This window comes from Canis lupus, chromosome 38 (genome assembly GCF_011100685.1).
Source record: "Canis lupus familiaris isolate Mischka breed German Shepherd chromosome 38, alternate assembly UU_Cfam_GSD_1.0, whole genome shotgun sequence".
NCBI lineage: Eukaryota > Metazoa > Chordata > Mammalia > Carnivora > Canidae > Canis > Canis lupus.
The window spans coordinates 15,807,196-15,814,734 of NC_049259.1; the positions used below are offsets into that span (position 1 = coordinate 15,807,196).

The 7,539-nt window shown below is 47.3% G+C and overlaps 1 long non-coding RNA gene across 2 annotated transcripts; it reads left to right on the top strand.

Moving 5' to 3' along the window:
* Positions 1-268: 268 nt before the first annotated feature.
* Positions 269-4,186, top strand: LOC111094612. Of its 2 annotated transcripts, none has more exons than XR_005385534.1 (3): positions 269-550; positions 750-937; positions 1,333-4,186. It is a non-coding gene; the product is annotated as an uncharacterized LOC111094612 (long non-coding RNA). The 2 variants fall into 2 exon arrangements; XR_005385533.1 differs by having other exon boundaries at positions 273-550; positions 755-937; positions 1,333-4,185.
* Positions 4,187-7,539: the final 3,353 nt, after the last annotated feature.

A 7,539-nucleotide genomic window follows, 5' to 3' on the forward strand; every position in this document is an offset into this window, starting at 1 on the left:
TGAACAATATACAGTATATCTTGTCTAGTAAAAAAGCAGTACATCGCACAGTCATTTCTTTTTGGGTCAAAAAGAAAATGTACAGGGGGGAAAAAAGAAGCAAGATGTACACATCAAGTGTGATTGGTGGTTACCTTTAAGTCTGGCCTCTCTATGTTTAATACATTTTCTTCAATTAGCATATATGCTGTGGGAAAATATTTCAATTGTGTTTTTACAAAGTTGGCAACCAGCGTGAGCAGATAAAATGAGCCGCACTCTTTGTATGGCCTGTCACCCCTCCACAAAGGGGTGATATTATTTTGCTGACAGCCCTGAAGACCACTCAATCTCATGTTGCAAATCTGGCCACGATGGGGACCAAGCCCAGTGCAAGGAGAGAACTGCAAACATTTCAAGGGCGAACATTTTCTTGGCTTCCAGGCTCAGAAGGAAGGAGGCAATGTCTTCCGTGGAGAGGGACAGGAGAGCTCAGGAACGCAAATGCTACAGTAATATTTTGCCCACAGATTCAGAGAGAAAAATCCAACCCAGGCAAGACGCTCCCTTGGTGCGTGCATTGTGAATTTCTTGGGGAACTGCAGGGAGGGGAAGGGTTGGGGGTTCCGTTTGGTTGGTTTCCACTGAATAGCATTGAGCCAAAAGAAAGCCCATAACTAATTGGCTCTGTTGGAGGGGGAAATGCTATCAGGACTTTTTTCTTTCTTTCTTTCTCTTTTTCTTTCTTTCTTTCTTTTTATCTTTTTAAGTGCAGTGGGCACGGAGACGTGACATTGCATCATTGCACGTTGCACGGTGGCAGTGGCCTTGCTGTTCTCTCCTGGACAGAGGAGCAACCAGAATGGCAACTGAGATTAGCATCGAGTGACCAACATTGTATTTGCATCTGAAAGTGCCCGCCACAAACAGCTGAGGCAGCATTTGAGCTGGAGGAGAGGTGAATAAATCCTCTGGAACTGTCCTGTTGGCCTTCGTAGGGCTGGGCTGGAGGGTCCATGAAGAGAGCCTTCTGGATTTAGGACTAAGATCCCATCTCAAAAGAAATAGCCTCTATGTCAGGTTCAATAACTTGCTCGGTGAAGGATGGCAGCTTGGGCATGTTTCTTTCCTTGATTTCTGCAGGCTCACTTTGTCTCTTTCTCTTCCTTCCTGCTGCATGTTGCTCTACCTCATTCACCAGGCAGGGGATGTGGGCTGATACTCCTTCGTTTCATCATTTGTCAATGCGGGGTGGGGGTGGGGGTGGGGAATAGCCCTCCTCCCCCCTTAGTGAGCTCCCTCCCCAAGGAGGTGAGGGCTGCACCTTACTTGGTCCACTGTCCTCCTCTGCAGCTCTGTCCTCCATGGGGGCGAAAGAGCAGAGACAAAGGAATGGAGCTCCACTTCCTCCTCAGGGAAAGAGAAAAGCTTGAAATTGTGAGTTTTCCCAGGCTTCTTCTGGGATGCCAAGGAAGACTGAATTGCATAATCTCACAAAAATGTGAGATGCAACCTACGCCTTCATAAACTAATAATATAGAGTCGAGGGATTAGAGACACTGAGAAACATGTGTGTGATTTCCTGACCTGAGCACAATTAAAGACGTTGATTGTGAAATCTAAATGCCTCCAGAACCAAAGAACTACAGACCCAAGAAATGTAACTCACCATGGAGGGATCCTGATGTCATGTTGGGTTCTTTCATAAGAGCTCCCGGGGAGAACCCAGAGACACGTAGGAGTGTCTTTTCCATTAAACTCAGAAGGTCCATATTGGAAACCTTGCCTGTTCTTCCAACAGAGAGAGATTGCATCGAAAGGCAAAGCTAGCTTTTAATATATTGCTATTTTAGAGATTTCCTTCTTTCTCTGTATTTGGTTTGTTTTAAACGTGTTGATTATTGGCTGTTGATGAGCAAAGCACTGGGCTCAGAGCAGAGCTGCTGAGCTTGGAACCGTAGCCAAATGCTCCAAGGGCCTCCTCAGCAGCACCTGCCCGAGCAACATGAAGGAGTGCAGATGTGTGGCCTGGCAACTCTGGAAGGAAGGTTACCCAAGGGGCAGTGTTCTATTAAATTGAACACTGTTCATTGGGCACGTCCTTGTGTCACATCACTGTGTTAGGGCCACACATTGGGAACGCAAAGGTAAGTGTGACATAGCTCCTGCCCATAAGAATGTCACAATTTTTTTTTAAAAAGATGTTATTTATTTATTTGATCGAGAGAGAGAGAGAGAGAGAGCGCGCACCAGTGGGGGCAGAGGAGTGGCAGAGAGAGAAAAGGGAGCCAAATGCAGAGCGTCCCGGGATCATGACCTGAACCAAAAGCAGATGCTTGCTTAACTGACTGAGCCACCCAGGCACCCGAAGAATGTCACAATTTGATAGGAATATAATTAAATTAAAATTAAATTTAAAAAATTCAATTCAATTAAAAAATTGAATTCATTCATGTGCTAAATTAGCAACATGAACATTATTTTTTTATGCAGACTCCAGGGATAAGGGAGGCCTTTAAAAAAATCCTTCATCAACATCATAATCCAAGGGAATTTATCTAGACTTATTACAAGGATTTCTGTCTCTGGACCCCCTAAGTCTGTGGTGCTCAAAGTAGACGTGGGTACCCTAACCGTGCAGATGCAGAAATGAAATATGATAACATATTCATGCTTTTAAATGTATTCTTTTGAATTTTATTTTTTGTGTATGTTTTATAACATGACATAATGGTTCAGTAGTAACTTTATTATTTACAAAAATAATGAACTATGTTGGGAGGTGCATGCTCAGGAAAGCTTGACGTGAGAATGTGAACGGAAGTTTGAAAAATGATTAAACTCAGTTGTCCCCCATCATCCTCAAGGCCGTGGATCATCTTCCCTGAGGCCTCTGGGTAGTTTGGCTGCATCGTAGCAACTGGAAGCTCACCTGGCCATCTCTATCACCTCTGCTAAGTGGAGAAGACCCTCCAATTATTGGCATCCTTCCTCCTTTGCAGGTTCCCTGTCATTATATGACTTTCCCTCTGCCCACCCCCCTTTTTAAAGATTTTATCTATTTATTTATTCATGAAAGACACAGAGAGAGAGAGGCAGAGATATAGGCAGAGGGAGAAGCAGGCTCCATGCAGGGAGCCCAATGTGGGACTCGATCCTGGGACTCCAGGATCACGCCCTGAGCCGAAGGCAGACGCCCAACCACTGCTGAGCCACCCAGGATCCCTCCCATCACCCTTTTATGTCATAAATGGTTAAGGAGGCAGACGCCCAGGTAGGTGAGGTAACTCATCCAACATTATAGAACTAGTATTACTAAGGTGCTTTCTGGCAAAAATTAAGGAAGAAAACAAAACAAAGCTGATATTGGCTGAGATGATGGACTAGTTAGAAACTGGCCAACATTTTAAACAGAAAAGCAAAAATCACAAAACCTGTTGGTACAAGAGCTATAAAAGCTGTGAGGTGAAGGAGGCACGGGGTAAATGAATCAGCACAACTCATGGCTACTTGTGGAATTCGGTGGTCATACAGGCCCCGTGAAAATCCCCACTTTGCCGCTCAGTACCTGTGAGATCTGAGCTATGACTGGACACTCTCAAGTGTGTCAGTTGCTGCTCTTGGGCTACAAGGAATAGAAACCAGCTCTGGCTAACGTAAGCACTCCCCAAAAGAATTTGTTGAGAGGGAATGGGATCATTCCTAGAATCCAAGGGAAGAGCTGGAGTGCAGGCCCTAGGAAGGATAACATCTAGTGCAGTTCCTGGGACCCTGGCAATGACATGGAGCCTCTTGCCTCTCGGGACTGGGCTCTGAAAACTCCACCATAACTGCCCTTGGGTTCTGGAATGTACATCCACTCAGAATCCTAAGTTCTCAGGATGGAGATTCCAACTGGCCTGTCTTAGTCCCGTGCCTATCTGTGTGGTTCTGTGATTGGACAGGGCTGGGATTTAAACCCTAGGAGCCTTCAGAGTGGAAGAAAGGCTGGTGCACAAAGGAAGGAGGGCAGAGCCAGACAAAAAAACTGGGCACGTCTACCACACTGAGGTTCAGTTACCTCCTCTGGGAAATGGAAATGAAAATACAGATCTGAGAGGGGTTGCGTTGCAGATTAATCGAACAAGATAAAGTTTACAAAATCCTCAGTACAAGGCCTGGAGCTTAGTAAGCATTCAATAAATACAAATAAAAATTTTAAATAAAATCAAAAGCAGACATTTTTATGATCTTCCTTATGAATTGTGTGAGATCATATGGGAATTCTTAAAAGGTCAGACTCCTTTCTTATACAATACTGGTAGAAGTGGCTTTAAGTAGGGAAATCTCAGGGGGACCAATCTGAATGAGCGCCAGTGGTGGAACGACTATCTGGAAGGGAAGATGACCGTACAAGTACTCCAGGGGGACATTTCGGTTACTTTCATCTCTGCTTGGTGCATGGAGTCCCGCTCCTCTTCATATGTCATTGTCCTCAAACTCTGATGGTTTGATGCCAAGAGCACATTTGCAAAAGACAAAGAATAAATCACCCCTCAAAGTCACTCCTCGCCCCATTTGCTTTTTCCCTAGATCTTGAGGTTCTTACTGTGGTTTCCCTAACCCCCACAAGGGTACTCTGGATTTGGGAAGGAGAAGAAAATCCTGTCTTTGGGGAACGGGTTACTCCCAAGAAGTGTCAGCCCAGCAATCCACAGTCTGGCAATTGCGAAAAAAAGTGGTCAAACTCATAGACAGAATTTTAGATGATGAACGGAAATTCTTATCATTTGGGCTGCATTAAATGCATATTTAAACCACATAAATACACCCTCAGACTTGGTATGCCTGCGTTTCAGGGTCGACAAACCCAGCCCCAGTTGTACACTTATTATCAGACAGACGCCCCATGTGCCCAGCAGGTCAGGATGTGCGATGGATGGTGAATTTGTGTGGGGAGGGAGGCCGTGAGCACGCAGTGGGGCAGGTGGGGGTGCCGGCCCCCCTCGCCCCTCGCAGCCCCCTTATCACCCTGGCACAGCGCTAATCTCTGCCCCGGGACGGGTCATCCCAGAACTGTGGGTCTTGGGACAAAGGGCCTTGAGCCGGGAGCCGGTTAAAGGGCTTGTTCGGGTTCAGGGTGACCAGAAAACTATTCCGAGAAGGTCCCAGCCAGCAGGTGCCAGCTGGAAAGCCAACAGATGGCTCCTGGGTGCAAATGTGAGCGGTGCTTCTCCGTGGGAGTAAGGTCCCTGCCAACCAGCCAAGTGGGGACGTGGGAGCAAGCAGGGGGGTCATTCAAGCAACAGGCTCATTTTGGTCTGGCTGAGCTGAGTGGTCCAGAAAGTCCAGGAGCATTGCTTCAGCCAAAAGGCTCTTTGATCTGTGGAGGAGTTTCTGGAGCTGGATTTAGCCGTCTCCTCCTCCTCCTCCTCCCCCTCCTCCTCCCCCTCTTCCCCTTCCTCCTTTCCTCCCCCTTCTCCTCCTCCCCCTCCTCCTCCCCCTCTTCCCCTTCCTCCTTTCCTCCCCCTTCTCCTCCTCCCCCTTCTCCTCCTCCCCCTCCTCCTCCTTCTCCTCCTCCCCCTTCTCTTCCTCCCCCTCCTCCTCCTCCCCTTCTCCTCTTCCCCCTCCTCCTCCTTCCTCTTCTCCTCCTCCCCCTCCTCCTTCCCCTTCTCCTCCTTCCCCTTCTCCTCCTCCCCCTTCTCCTCCTCCCCCTCCTCCTCCTTCCCCTTCTCCTCCTCCCCCTTCTCCTCCCCCTTCTCTTCCTCCCCCTCCTCCTCCTTCCCCTTCTCCTCCTCCCCCCTTCTCCTCCTCCCCCTTCTCTTCCTCCCCCTCCTCCTCCTTCCCCTTCTCCTCCTCCCCCTTCTCCTTCCCCCTTCTCTTCCTCCCCCTCCTCCTCCTTCCCCTTCTCCTCCTCCCCCTTCTCCTCCTCCCCCTCCTCCTCCTCCCTCTCCTCCTCCCCCTTCTCCTCCTCCCCCTCCTCCTCCTCCCTCTCCTCCTCCCCTCCTCCTCCCCCTCCTCCACTTCCCCCCTCCTTCTCCCCCTCCTCCCCTTCCCCTCTCCCTCTTCTCCCTCCTCTTCCTCCTCCTCCTTCTCCTCCTGTCACAGACATGGCCTCAAACAGCCTCTCCCTCCCCTTTCCCATCTCACCAGCTCCCCGTGTCCTTCAAAACAGACAAACAATATTCCACACAGACATCTGGGGAGATTCCAGGCAGTTCTTTCTCTCCTCCCTCTTAGACCCTTGAACATAAAACACACTTTCTTTAGGCATTTTTACACCTCGCGTAGCTTGTGGTGGGCACGAAGTAAGTGACAATGAACTGGTTCTTCCCGTCTGACTATTAGGCAGATACTCAGGGCCGTATTTCTTCACTCTCTCAGGCGGTTATTAACTTCTTGGAGAGGACAGAAAAGCAAGAGTTTAAAAAATGATAAATTTAGTGGATGAGTAAACCACAATTTTAAGCCAAGACAAAGTGGTTATATATGTACATACACACACACTCACATAGACACGCTGAGATATGCACATAGTAGATAAACTGCTTACAAGGGTTTGTTTTTTTTCAATAGCAAGGTCTCTGAGTACATGTAAAATATGATTTGATTTGCAACATGTGACTCGAACACAACCTTTGGGGAATGCATTCCTTGCATAAATTGTGGCGAATGTACAAAAACAACACTTCAATGCTATCAAAATCTTTGGCTGAAGAGTAGTCAGCTACATATATCTTTGGTTTACAAGAGGCTAAACATCCAGATAGATTGCAAAAGAAAAAAACAGTTTCCTAAAACCTTCCTTTGGCCCATCATACTGGGTCTTTATACTTTGGCCCAAACTTTATCTTTCGAATCTTCTTTTTCATTACTCTCCTACACAATCCTTCTATTTCTGTTTATTATAAAGCAGCAACTACACATTTCAAAGTACATATGATATTTATGAGGACTCTAGAGTCAAGGATGAATCTTGGAACTCTCTGTGGTGCTCAGGCCCTGGGATTGGAGGAAATGCAGAGACTGGACTTCCCAATGAGAGGTCATCCATTTCTCTCTCTCTCTTTCACACACACACACACTTCTGTAGAACAAGGCAATACCATCAGGCACCAATAATTAAGGGGAGAACCGCTCCATGCTGAGGAAGCAGAATGGATGTCGTGGGCTAGTCCCACTTTAAAAGACATTTTAACCAAATAGGTCTTGGGGATCACTGACTTGAGTCTCATGTTAGGGTCAGAGCAACATGGGTTCAGTCTAACTCAGTAGCTAAAGCCTACTTGGCTGTCCAGTCTTTGGCTTCGGGTCGGTGTGGTGCTTCTCTGCTTTTCATGCTATCCTGAATGTCAAGGCTTGAGTTCTCCCTTTGACCGTGACACAAACTAAGTCTAACTGTCCGGCCACACTTTTTCTCTGTCCAAGTGCAAGCGGATCCCAACTGAAAGCCAAGCACCCATCCTTCTGTGCAGTGGTCCACATCTACCTTGTGTCAGGGCATCCAGCACTGTGCTCCACTCAGAAGAGTCAGGAAATAATTGAGTAAATAAGAGTTCAATAACTATTTGCTTGGAAAAC